General features: G+C 40.8%; 2 protein-coding genes across 6 annotated transcripts in view; one reads left to right on the top strand and one right to left on the bottom strand.

The window, feature by feature from the left end:
* Nucleotides 1-2,229, bottom strand: part of LOC135111778 (transcription factor elt-3-like) — a 261,683-nt gene extending 259,454 nt beyond the window's left edge. For all 4 annotated transcript variants that reach the window (XM_064025503.1, XM_064025492.1, XM_064025496.1 and 1 more), the window contains exon 1: nt 2,071-2,229. The gene's annotated coding sequence lies outside the window, so the exon portion shown is untranslated. The remainder of the gene's footprint in view (nt 1-2,070) is intronic.
* Nucleotides 1-14,427, top strand: part of LOC135111800 (uncharacterized) — a 201,388-nt gene that overhangs the window by 3,236 nt on the left and 183,725 nt on the right. The window lies entirely within an intron of this gene.

Here is a 14,427-nt window from a genome sequence, read left to right as displayed (position 1 = left end):
AACCTAACCTGATCTAATTTAACTACATATATTTCACATAAAAAAAATATCATTGTTTAACTTAGACCACAATAGCAGCCACAATTGCTGGTCATGACGTGGCGGCAATATGGACACATTTGTAAACACAACAGATGTGCATCACCCAATAAAAATTCCCTATATCACAGAAACTATTACTTTGACAAAAACTTCAATAAAGTAAGTTTCTCAGTATCCATAAAAGTTAACAAAAACAATACTCCTAAATGTGTAAAGCATTATGGTCCTCTTCTAAAATAATACTTTAGTTTCTTCTATTAGTTTTTTTTTCATTAAATAGCACTTCTATTACAGTGTCTTATTCTGAGATCTGCATAACCTGGATACCATAACAGAAAGTGATTTAAGTGCATAGTGCACTGTGTATTTCAATTGCAGTGTCTATTTCAACCATTTAACCTATGATTACTTGTTCCGTCAGTATAAAATTTCTGATGATGGATTGTTGTCTAACCAAGTGGGGATACAGCCCTACAGAGCTAGTGCACCCACAAGGTTAGTACCCTGAAGCACCACAAAACTTTAACCCACTAAAAAAAAAAGGATGAAATGAGACTCCACACCTCAATAAGGTATTGTTTGGCAAGGTTAGAGCCCCACAAAGATTGTGTCTGGAGATATTGCTTGGATAGGTTAGTCCCCTACAGAGCTAGTGCCCCTCAAGGTTAGAGCTCCACAGGGTCAAGTGCTGCACAAAGTTAAGTCAGGTCAGATTTACACTCATAAAGTTCATTTACTTTCATTTATTTTCTCAAAAAGTAATTAAAACAAGCTGAATAAATTCAGTAAATTAATTCAGCCCTAATATAAATCCCATTATGGTTTTAAATTTATCAGTGATAGATCTCATCAAACTTGAATAAACAAAACCAGAAATCTATAAAAAATAAAAAAAAATGTTTTAAATCAGTAAAATGGGTTAATGACAAAGTAAATTTTTTCTTGTGTATTTTTTTTTCAAAGCTAAACACATTACTGACAAACCCGTAAAGGTATTATTTTTTTATTTATACCATCATACTCTACCATTGGGAATGTGACTTTTGCATACCTTACTGGATTCTAAGAAACTTTATCTCTCTGAGTTTCCATTACAACATTAAGAAATTTTATTTTTGCATACCTTATTGATTTCTAAGAAACTTTATTTCTCTGAGTTTCCGTGGGATATCCATAGTTTTTAAAATATTCACCTCTTCCCCGCAAGCACTTCCACAAAGAATTCCCTAGACCCAATCCTGTAGGATAGGATGAGTTAGATCAGGGTGGTCCAACTTCTTCAACATCTTGGGCCACTTCAGCACTAAACAGTTACAGGGAGGGCCACTATGTGTGTATGTGTGTGTGTGTGTGTGTATATATATATATATATATATATATATATATATATATATATATATATATATATATATATATATATATATATATATTCCTAGTAGTCCTACTTCCAATAACTATTTCATATACAGGCAAGGAAAAACTTCATCTGTGTTTTTTGTGTACAAGATAAATTAATAATACATGCGGTCACGGGCCACAGACAATCAACTGGCGTATCACTTGTGGCCTGCGGGCCCGTAGTTGGACCACCCTGGGTTAGATTACTATCCCTGAAGGGGTTCCAGCGGGGTGCAGCCCCCTGGCTAGGTTTAATTAGGATCACTGGGGAGGTGAGGCTATTTTAGGGGGATAGGGGGATTATGGTGTAAATCTAAAAATTTACCCTCGTACAGATTAATCTATACGAATAGTACAACACACCTATGAACTGCTGACACAGGTAAAGCTACTATGACACCACGAAACCAACAATAAGACAGAAGACAGTCCTGACCCAACTGATGCAACCAGAGATGATCAGGGAAATGGATACCCTCAAAGTAATTAACTGCCTTAGCAGAAACGATCCTTTCCAAAACTTTGATATTTACGCAACAATTCCAGGTGAGATTCGACTCAGCCTTCTGCAAGCATGCCACAACATGCCTTTCCAGGAAGCACTACACAACATTCTGGACACGGACTTACCTTCCTTATCCTCTTTTGTAGAGAGCTCTTTCATGAGCAGCCTTTACTAAACTTTACAGGTAATATCAATGGGTAAAGGCTTAAAATAAGAATGTGATTCTTATCGTGCAAGCTCGCATGTCCGCCATTACTGAGATTCTGACGCTGATCAACAACACTCCGTCCGTATCTCATCTCCTGACTTACGTTGATGTTGACGTTTTTTTTTTTGCTCTTAATATATTGTAATTTGATTTGGACAAAAAAAATGAATCAAAGCTCAAGATTTTAAAAAATGTAATACATACTAATATAAGACCATTTTATTGAATAATGCTTAAACATCAAAGTAGAAGTCACTTTCAGAAGCCGAAAGGCGATAACGCTAACCTTTCTAAACTGGGTACTCCTTAGCCGACTTTAGAATAAGATCTCTTTATTAGAAAGTACAGATAAATTGTCAAGTACATAGTGTTCTGTGCCATAATGCAACCATACGGGCCGTATATATTTCGTTCAGTTCAAATTATCAAAAATTTGAGTCTGCGACTGTCACCGTAGTATGACATTAAAACCTGATGTAGAATCAGTTTCCAAAACTACACTGCATTTGTCACCGACAGCCATAATATTGTATTCAAATATATTTTCTTATTGGAAGAACATCACCTTCCCTTATTGTTGGTTGCCTTATCCTTGTTTCAATATATATATATATATATATATATATATATATATATATATATATATATATATATATATATATATATATATATATATATATATATATATATATATATATATATATATATATATATATATATATATATATATATATATATATATATATATATATATATATATATATATATATATATATATATATATATATATATATATATATATATATATATATATATATATATATATATATATATATATATATATATATATATATATATATATATATATATATATATATATATATATATATATATATATATATATATATATATATATATATATATATATATATATATATATATATATATATATATATATATATATATATATATATATATATATATATATATATATATAGACGAAGTGAACAAGAATAAACCAGGAATTCTTCTTCATTTATTTAAGTTACAACGTTTATATAACCTTATGAAGAAAGCATCATCAGGCTAAAAAGTAAAATAAAACATCATTGAGTATATCTTAAAACAAAAATATAATACGTATAAAAAAAAACACTAAGGTATAAGTAAAGCAAAATGAGACGAATAAAAAACTAAACAAACGGCAGCAAATAAGTAGCGGATAAGTGAAGCGAAGAAAAACTAATTAGCAATACAAATAATTAAATAACTATGTTGAAATAAAACACTGCCTATAGATACTAATGTGGAACAGCAATAAAACTAAAGGTGTAGTAACGCCAGACAACTAAACTTACGTGTCCCAGCTAAAGGAGTATTGAGAACTGACAACAGATAGCGGTGTATGTGTGTTAAGTTGATTACTGTCTCGGAACCCAAAGCTCCGAACCGAGTTTTTTTACTTATATAACTCTATTGATGACAATTAGATAATTAATTCAGGTTTCAAGTGTTTAATGTAAATAGCTTCTAATGATTTTCCATGTCTGTATGTGCGTCAATTTTCTGTAATATGTTGAAATCCTTCTCCGAAAGCGAATGACCGTGTGTATGTGTGTTATGAAAAAAGGAGGATGAACTAACTGTCTCTCTGTACGTATCGAGCTACCCTTATGTTCACTGATTCTGTGTGTTAATTCCTCTTGGTTTTTCCAATATATCGAGCCTAACAACTCGAACAAGTGAATTCATAAATGATGCAAAAAATAAGTCCAACAGGAATACTGCTTTTAAATAAATAAATAAATAAATAAATAGAGGCAATAGTGTACGTATCGGTAAAAATAAAAATAAACTTGGTATCAGGGTATTGTGCTTCTAGTATGATAGTGAATCTCTTTCTAAGAGTATAGCTAAGCTGGCCATAGTAAGCTAATTTATGTATTCATTTATTATCGTCTGTGTGTGGCTAGAGGAAACATGACTAAATTTGCTTTCTCAAACATGTAGACAGTATTATAATGAGGCTTAACGGAAACCAGTTATTAAAGAAAATTCCTTAAAAAGTTAACTTTATGGTCAAAAGCAAATCAGCTAGAAGATAATGTATAGCAACGATATGGGAGGAGGCAGTAGGCACCTGTTGAAACAATAATTACTCCCAGTGAGGTCTAAAGCACTGGATCAGGGGGTGCTGTGAACTTATCATTAAACCCAGCTGTGACCTCACTGAACATTTATCTTTGTATTTCACAATACAAGGGGGCAGTCACAGCCTGACCTCTAAAGACAACTCTCTTCCTTCACACAAAACTACAAGCACCTAATTACACACACCCTGCACTCAAAATTCAAAATTATCATGGCGAGTCCTACACCATCCTTGGAGTCTCCATCTGGGGAGGGGACCACAAATGTCCCCAGGTCGGACTGCTCTTCTGGAATCGATCCTATGTGTCAACTTTTTCTTCATTAACTTCTGCAACATTCGCGGTCTTAGATCTAATTTTCAATCTGTAGAACACCACCTCTCCTCTACTAAACCTCATCTTCTTTTCCTCGCTGAAACACAAGTGCCTGAGGCAATTGACAGTAGCTCCTTTTCTGTTCGCTCCTACTTTCTCTATCCTCATTTTCAATCCAAACCTGGATGTTGCGTTTATGTGCGCAACGACTTAACCTTCTCTCATGTCACGCTCTTGAATCTTTTGAATATTCCACCATCTGACTACGACTACAGAGTCACTTTCAAACTAATTTTTTTCTGTTCTGTATACCTCTTACCTAATTCCTCTGACTATAAGAAATTCTTTGATTATTTAACTTCCAAAGTGGAGCACATTCTGACTCTCTTCCCTTTTGCGGAGATCTCCATTCTTGGAGACTTCAATGTTCACCACCAGCTTTGGCTTTCCTCTTCCTTTACTGACCATGCTGGTGAACTATCCTTCAACTTTGCTATCCTCCACGACCTAGAGCAATTGGTGCAACAACACCCTACTTGTATTTCTGACCGTCTTGGAGATACGCCCAACATTCTTGACCTTTTTCTGACCTCTAATCCTTCTGCTTATGCTGTTACCCTCTCTTCTCCATTGGGCTCCTCCGATCACAATCTCATATCTGTATATTGTCCTATCACTCCAATCCCTCCTCAGGATCCTCCTAAGCGGAGGTGCCTCTGGCGTTTTAGCTCTGCTAGTTGGGAGGACCTGAGGAGGTATTTTGCTGATATTCCTTGGAATGACTTCTGCTTCCGTGACAGAGACCCATTTGTGTGTGCCGAGTGCATAACAGAGGTGATAGTGTCTTTTTTTTTTTTTTTTATGTAGGAAGGATACTGGCCAAGGGCAACAAAAATCTAATAAAAAAAAATGCCCACTGAAATGCCAGTCCCTAAAAGGGTCAAAGCAGTGGTCAAAAATTGGTGGATAAGTGTCTTGAAACCTCCCTCTTGAAGGAATTCAAGTCATAGGAAGGTGGAAATACAGAAGCAGGCAAGGAATTCCAGAGTTTACCAGAGAAAGGGATGAATGATTGAGAATACTGGTTAACTCTTGCGTTAGAGAGGTGGACAGAATAGGAGTGAGAGAAAGAAGAAAGTCTTGTGCAGCGAGGCCGCGGAAGGAGGGGAGGCATGCAGTTAGCAAGATCAGAAGAGCAGTTAGCATGAAAATAGCGGTAGAAGACAGCTAGAGATGCAACATTGCGGCGGTGAGAGAGAGGCTGAAGACAGTCAGTTAGAGGAGAGGAGTTGATGAGACGAAAAGCTTTTGATTCCACCCTGTCTAGAACAGCAGTATGAGTGGAACCCCCCCAGACATGTGAAGCATACTCCATACATGGACGGATAAGGCCCTTGTACAGAGTTAGCAGCTGGGGGGGTGAGAAAAACTGGCGGAGACATCTCAGAACACCTAACTTCATAAAAGCTGTTTTAGCTAGAGATGAGATGTGAAGTTTCCAGTTCAGATTATAAGTAAAGGACAGACCGAGGATGTTCAGTGTAGAAGAGGGGGACAGTTGAGTGTCATTGAAGAAGAGGGGATAGTTGTCTGGAAGATTGTGTCGAGTTGATAGATGGAGGAATTGAGTTTTTGAGGCATTGAACAATACCAAGTTTGCTCTGCCCCAATCAGAAATTTTAGAAAGATCAGAAGTCAGGCGTTCTGTGGCTTCCCTGCGTGATATGTTTACCTCCTGAAGGGTTGGACGTCTATGAAAAGACGTGGAAAAGTGCAGGGTGGTATCATCAGCATAGGAGTGGATAGGACAAGAAGTTTGGTTTAGAAGATCATTAATGAATAATAAGAAGAGAGTGGGTGACAGGACAGAACCCTGAGGAACACCACTGTTAATAGATTTAGGAGAAGAACAGTGACCGTCTACCACAGCAGCAATAGAACGGTCAGAAAGGAAACTTGAGATGAAGTTACAGAGAGAAGGATAGAAACCGTAGGAGGGTAGTTTGGAAATCAAAGCTTTGTGCCAGACTCTATCAAAGGCTTTTGATATGTCCAAGGCAACAGCAAAAGTTTCACCAAAGTCTCTAAAAGAGGATGACCAAGATTCAGTAAGGAAAGCCAGAAGATCACCAGTAGAGCGGCCTTGACGGAACCCATACTGGTGATCAGATAGAAGGTTGTGAAGTGATAGATGTTTAAGAATCTTCCTGTTGAGGATAGATTCAAAAACTTTAGATAAGCAGGAAATTAAAGCAATAGGACGGTAGTTTGAGGGATTAGAGCGGTCACCCTTTTTAGGAACAGGTTGAATGTAGGCAAACTTCCAGCAAGAAGGAAAGGTAGATGTTGACAGACAGAGCTGAAAGAGTTTGACTAGGCAAGGTGCAAGCACGGAGGCACAGTTTCGGAGAACAATAGGAGGGACCCCATCAGGTCCATAAGCCTTCTGAGGGTTTAGGCCAGCGAGGGCATGGAAAACATCATTACGAAGAATTTTAATACGAGGCATGAAGTAGTCAGAGGGTGGAGGAGAGGGAGGAACAAGCCCAGAATCGTCCAAGGTAGAGTTTTTAGCAAAGGTTTGAGCAAAGAGTTCAGCTTTAGAAATAGATGTGATAGCAGTGGTGCCATCTGGTTGAAGTAGAGGAGGGAAAGAAGAAGAAGCAAAGTTATTGGAGATATTTTTGGCTAGATGCCAGAAATCACGAGGGGAGTTAGATCTTGAAAGGTTTTGACATTTTCTGTTAATGAAGGAGTTTTTGGCTAGTTGGAGAACAGACTTGGCATGGTTCCGGGCAGAAATATAAAGTGCATGAGATTCTGGTGAAGGAAGGCTTAAGTACCTTTTGTGGGCCACCTCTCTATCATGTATAGCACGAGAACAAGCTGTGTTAAACCAAGGTTTAGAAGGTTTAGGACGAGAAAAAGAGTGAGGAATGTACGCCTCCATGCCAGACACTATCACCTCTGTTATGCGCTCAGCACACAAAGACGGGTCTCTGACACGGAAGCAGTAGTCATTCCAAGGAAAATCAGCAAAATACCGCCTCAGGTCCCCCCAACTAGCAGAGGCAAAACGCCAGAGGCACCTTCGCTTAGGGGGATCCTGAGGAGGGATTGGAGTGATAGGACAAGATAAAGATATGAGATTATGATCGGAGGAGCCCAACGGAGAAGAAAGGGTGACAGCATAAGCAGAAGGATTAGAGGTCAGGAAAAGGTCAAGAATGTTGGGCGTATCTCCAAGACGGTCAGGAATACGAGTAGGGTGTTGCACCAATTGCTCTAGGTCATGGAGGATAGCAAAGTTGTAGGCTAGTTCACCAGGATGGTCAGTGAAGGGAGAGGAAAGCCAAAGCTGGTGGTGAACATTGAAGTCTCCAAGAATGGAGATCTCTGCAAAAGGGAAGAGGGTCAGAATGTGCTCCACTTTGGAAGTTAAGTAGTCTGGCATGGAGGTGTACATTCCTCACTCTTTTTCTCGACCTTAACCTTCAAAATCTTGGTTTAACACAGCCTGTTGTCATGCTATACATGATAGAGAGGTGGCCCACAAAAGGTACGAGTATTTGAGCCTTCCATCACCAGAATCTCATGCACTTTATATTTCTGCCCAGAACCATGCCAAAAGCTTCTTCATTAATAGAAAGTGTCAAAATCTTTCAAGATCTAACTTCCCTCGTGACTTCTGGCATCTAGCCAAAAACATCTCCAATAACTTTGCTTTTTCTTCTTTCCCTCCTTTATTTCAACCAGATGGCACCACTGCTATCACATCTATCTCTAAAGCTGAACTCTTCGCTCAAACCTTTGCTAAAATCTTTACCTTGGACGATTCAGCGCTTGTTCCTCCCTCTCCTCCACCCTCTGACTACTTCATACTACCTATTAAAATTCTTCGCAATGATGTTTTCCATGCCCTAGTTGGCCTAAACCCTCGGAAGGCTTATGGACCTGATGGGGTCCCTCTCATTGTTCTTCAAAACTGTGCCTCCGTGCTTGCACCTTGCCTAGTCGAACTGTTTCAACTTTGTCTGTCAACATCTACCTTTCCTTCTTACTGGAAGTTTGCTTACATTCAGCCAGTTCCTAAAAAGAGTGACCGTTCTAATCTTTCAGACTACCTTCCTATTGCTTTAATTTTCTGCCTATCTAGAGTTTTTGAATTTATCCCTAACAGGAAGAGTCTTAAACATCTATCACTTCACAACCTTCTATCTGATCGCCAGTATGGGTTCCGTCAAGGTCGCTCTACTGGTGATCTTCTGGCTTTCCTTACTGAGTCTTGGTCATCCTCTTGGTAAAACTTTTGCTGTTGCCTTAGACATATCAAGAGCTTTTCATAAAGGCTAGCACAAAACTTTAATTTCTAAACTACCCTCCTACAGCTTCTATCCTTCTCTCTGTAACTTCATCTCAAGTTTCCTTTCTGACCGTTCTATTGCTGCTGTGGTAGACTGTACTCCAAAATCACTGTAGACTGTACTCCAAAATCTATTAACAGTGGTGTTCCTCAGGGTTCTGTCCTGTCACCCACTCTCGTCCTTTTATTCATCAATGAACTTCTAAACCAAAGGTCTTGCCCTGTTCACTCCTACGCTAATGATACCACCCTGCAGTTTTCCACATCTTTTCATAGACGTCCAATCCTTCAGGAAGTAAACAGTTCATGTAGGGAAGCCACAGCACGCCTGACTTCTGATCTCTCTAAAATTTCTGACTGGGGCAGAGCAAACTTGGTATTGTTCAATGCCTCAAAAATTCAATTCCTTCATCTATCAACTCGACACAGCCTTCCAGACAACTATCCCCTCTTCTTCAATGACACTCAACTGGCCCCATCTTCTACGCTGAACATCCTCGGTCTGTCCTTTTCTTATAATCTAAACTGGAAACATCATAACTCATCTCTAGCTAAAACAGCTCCTATGTAGTTAGGTGTTTTGAGACGTTTCGCCAGTTTTTGTCACCCCCCTTGCTAACTCTGTACAAGGGCCTTATCCGTCCATATATGGAGTATGCTTCACATGTCTGGGGGAGGGAGTTCCATTCATATCGCTCTTTTAGACAGGGTGGAATCAAAAGCTTTTCGTCTCATCAACTCCTCTCCTCTAACTGACTGTCTTCAGCCTCTTTTTCATCACCGCAATGTTGCATATCTTGCTATATTCTACCGCTATTTTCATTCTAACTGCTCTTCAGATCTTGCTAACTGCATGTCTCCCCCTTCCCTGCTCCCGTGGCTTCGCTGCACAAGACTTTCTTCTTTCTCTCATCCCTATTCTGTCCACCTCTCTAATGCAAGAGTTAACCAGTATTTTCAATCATTCATCCCTTTCTCTGGTAAACTCTGGAACTCCCTGCCTGTTTCTGTATTTCCACCTTCCTATGACGAACTCTTTCAAGAGGGAGGTTTCAAGACACTTATCCTTCAATTTTTGACCATCACTTCGGACTCTACTCGGTGACCGGCATCTTGGAGGGCTTTTTTTTTTTTTGTTAGATTTTTATTTCCCTTGGCCGGTGTCCCTCCTATATAAAAAAAAAAAAAAAAAAGAGATATAAGAGATAGCATTAATCTTAAATAATCAAGGGATAAAACGACATGAGTACGTTCCGAAGCCTGTGAAGGTTGGTTTGCGGTAAACAGCAATTTGTGGTTGGTTGTTATTGCAAGTCACTATTACATTCGGAAATGGGATGGAGCCATTGTTTTCAGTGTCACAAGTGAATTCAATATTAGGGTGCTTAGAATAAAAAAAAAAAAAAAAAAATCAGAAATTTAGGGATGTGCTGAGAGTGTTTAAATAAAAGGAAGGTGTCATCAACATACCTCCTCTAAAACATAGGTTTAAACTCACTAGGGCATTCGTTTGACCACTTAGTTTCATGATGACAAAGGAAAGCATTAGCAAGAGTAGGGCTAAGGCAAGAACCTCTCCACATCGTCAACTTGGACATATAATTTATCATTAAACGAAAAAAGGGAGTCTTTAATAAGACTAGGTTAATAATTTTTTTTTTTTTTTAGTATAGTTAAGTGTCATGAACCTTAAATGGAGCATTACACATTATTTGAATGGTTTCATCAAGAGGGATATTAGTGAAGAGTGACTTAATATCAAAACTAGTCATGACAGTGTTATGAGTCTCTAATTTATTTATTTCTTTAACAAAATCATATATATTTTTTTTAAGGTAAATTCATTTGGCGTTAGTGACTCTAATATTGGGACGAAGTATTTGGATAATTTATAATTAAATGTATTAATGGTACTGAGGATTGTCCTGATGTTATTACCGGCTTTGTGGGTTTTTGGAAGTCCATATAAAATACCAGGGGACGAACCACTAGTGAAAAGATGTTTGAAAATATCCTTACTGATAACCTTCAATTAAAGGGGTTGTCTCAGTAGTTTTTGCTAGGTCATCTTCAAATTTAGTGATGTAATGGAAAGGTTTGTCTTTAATTAATTTAAACTTGGACGTATCACCTAAAATGCGTTCAGCTATCATGAGGTAGCCTTTTTGTTCATAACTACTCTGCCACGACCCTTCTCTGGTTTAGTAATAATGATTGAATCATCTGATTTTAACTTAGTGAGTCATAGAAAGCCTGTGGTAATTTCAGAAACGGATGTTTTACTGTGTTGAAATCTTTAAATGAAGTGTGCGCTATTGAAGAAATGTCCTTAATTAAACTTCCCCATTCCTTGGGCCTACATGGCATGTATTTGAGAGTATCGACTAGACGTTCGAAGTCAAGGAAATGATTCACGAAGTTAATTTTACATTTAGAAAAGAAATAAGGGAGTGATTCATTCATTATCATTAAACCAGACAAGGGCCGTGGCCCTTGTCTGGTTTAATGATAATGAATGAGTTCGTCTTAGCTTTCTGCTTAGAATTGGGCTTATCTCCTAAGAGGTCTTAAAGTTGTGCTGAGACGAACTTTTATGTTCCAGTATGAAATGGTGAAAGAGCAAAACTGTAAAATCATATTTTTTCTCAATTTTGAGTTAATTGTGCAATCTTTTTACGTTTTTTTTTATTAAATAACAAAAAATAATAATTTGTCATCGATTTTGTAAGGATATGAGGGCATAAATTTGTTTATTAATAACCAAATTAGATTCCGCGCAAGGTGCGTGTATTTTCTCTCAGTGAGTATGTCTTTGAGCTAACCCCTTCGAAGTAGATGTACCGACTATTCACTGTCACTATCACCACACTGATAATCTCGCCACCATAACGGTATTTTCCTTATCCTCCAAGGGCAACGCGGCGAGGGCACACACCACTCCCTCCACAACGTCTACGTCACTCTGGCTGTCAGGGAAACAGCATCACTGGCCACCGAGTCAGTTGCTTCCTAATCAGCGCTATTCTCTCTCTCTCTCCGACGGCGAAGCAGGTTCTCCTAGTTTCCACGTATAGCGGCCTTCATCCATGGGTGCCCCCAAACGGTCCACGTTTTTTTATTTTTTTTATTTTTTTATTAAGGGGGTGAAGAGAGGAAGATAGCTAGCTAAGAGAAAGTGGGTGGGAAGAGAAGGGGTGAAAGAAAGTTGGAGAAAGATAGGATGTGGGATTGACCACGTTACTGTTTTTATTTATAGATTGTTTTCATCTATATTTATTTATATTATGATTTTATATATATCTGGTTGACACAAGATACAACAAAAACAAATCTTATTTCTAGTGTACAGTAATAGTAACAAAGTGACAAAAGCAAACAAAGTGACACAGGAGCCACAAATGCACTACCAGAAACACAACTTTCCCTATGACACAGACTTCTGAGGGAAGTGAATCACGGTCCACGTGTATCACGTGAGGCCGCTTATGTGCGCCGCCACTAATCCTGTGGGTTACTACTGAAAGTAGCTGCAGGACAGTGTAAAGACCCTCCCAGTGACTGGAGTTTCGGGGAGAGAGTTCACTTCCTTTGGGGGTTAAACAGCCAGACGACCCCCACGGCGTACTGAGCATCCCTGGCGCGCTGCTGATACCAAGGAGACATGGATTGTCCTGTCAGACGAAGAGTACTTACCGCCTGTCACCGTGTAGCGTCCGTCTGTAACGTTGTCTTAGTTACCCCCTAAGTGTAGCGTGGTTTTCAAAGAATATGGAGCAGTTTCATCAGTAACTAAAACAAACATTACAAGATCTTATTAATACTGTATCACATATTACAATACATGCAATTAAATTCAAAAGTCAGGTTTGTTGTATTTTATATTAGTATTGCTTGTAACATTAGATAACACTATCGTAAATTTGTATAGGAGTTGTTGATAGTATTACCTACATGTTTAGCAGTCTGTATTGATATCTTTAGCCACTACATAAAGAAATGGATTCATAAAGCATAGCACACAGTCACGACTGGGCCACGGTCGGGGTCGGACGTGGTCGCTGCCACGCTCCCTCTGACCTACCCTAAACACCACGTGTGTCGTTCCCGCCTCGTTCAATCGTCATGGCATTCAACAGTGACCAAGTGCTAGTGCTGAACAACGGTTCAGGGAAGAGGGCAAGAGCATCCTCTTCTTCAGCATCCCTAAAGTGCTTCACACCCAAGAAAGCGGCCCGTAACCTGCTGGAGGACAGCAGCAGTGATGAGCGCTCACCGAAGCGAGCCACCCGCAGCCTCCAGCCTTCATGGCAGGAGGACAACGCTACCGAAGCGGACTGGGCCCCACTCGACCTCTCCGTTTTCAGCGACGTGGTGCAGCAGCAGCAGCAGGACGGCGGTGAGGAGCAAGGATGGACTACCGTCACGACCAGCCGAGCTCGCCGCCACCAGCCCCCGAGGCCCAAGTTCAAGCTGGGCAGCCTGGGCGAATACGAGAACTCTTACCGAGCCATCTCTGCCCTCGAGAGGGAGTATCCGACCCTTCGGATACAGGTAAGGGTTAATCTCAAGGGAGAGCACGTGGTCACGCCCAAGGACGAGGATTCCACGGCACTCCTGCGCCGCATCGCGGAGGAAGGAAACAGGGTGCTCCTCCTCGACCCAAGCGAAAAGAGGCACAAAGTGGTCCTGGAGCGCTACCCGCTCGACCTGCTTCTCGAGGCGGTAGAGACTCACCCTCAGGTGACCTCCGCCCAGCGTCTGACCTCCAGGAGGGACAAGTTGCCCACGAGACAGGTGCTACTTGTGTGTGTGGGGCCGCCGCTCGCCAAGTTGGATCTCGGCTGCTGGGGCAGATACTCCCTGCGCCCCTACCAAGGTGAGCCTGTAAGATGTTACAGGTGCCAACGGTACAACCACCTGCAGGCGCGGTGCGAACATGCCGCCAGGTGCGGCGTGTGCAGCCTGCCCCACCCGACGGAGGAGTGCATCGCCCGCCATAAGGCCAACGAGGCAACCACCGCCAGGTGCCCAAACTGTGGGAAAAACCACCACGCGTGGAACCCCCAGTGCCCTGAGAGGCTCCGTAGGATGCCTCGTTCACGCCAGCAGCAACAACTGCAGTCTCAGGCGCCACCAAGGCGGCAACGTCGACGTCGCCATAAAGCGTCGCATGGGCAGCCCCGGCAACAGATCGCTCAGCCCCAGCAGCAACAACATCCACCACGTGGCCAGCCAGGAAGGTCAGCGCGAGATCCCGTTGCACCCGCCCCACCTCCAGTCAGGTCAGCTTGGGTCCCGCGGCAGGCCCCCTCAGCCACCCCCCCACCCCCGTCCCAGCCAGCGGCAAGACCGGAAGAGATTAACCGGCAACCCCCTCACCGCCGACCCGAGGTACAGCCTCCAGCCATAGGCACGGAGAGTCGCACCCCCTCCGCCCACCCCTCCA

Source organism: Scylla paramamosain, chromosome 2 (genome assembly GCF_035594125.1).
Source record: "Scylla paramamosain isolate STU-SP2022 chromosome 2, ASM3559412v1, whole genome shotgun sequence".
Classification (NCBI taxonomy): Eukaryota; Metazoa; Arthropoda; class Malacostraca; order Decapoda; family Portunidae; genus Scylla; species Scylla paramamosain.
Note: the sequence above shows the minus strand (reverse complement) of the source record. Positions and strands in the feature narration are given on the sequence as shown.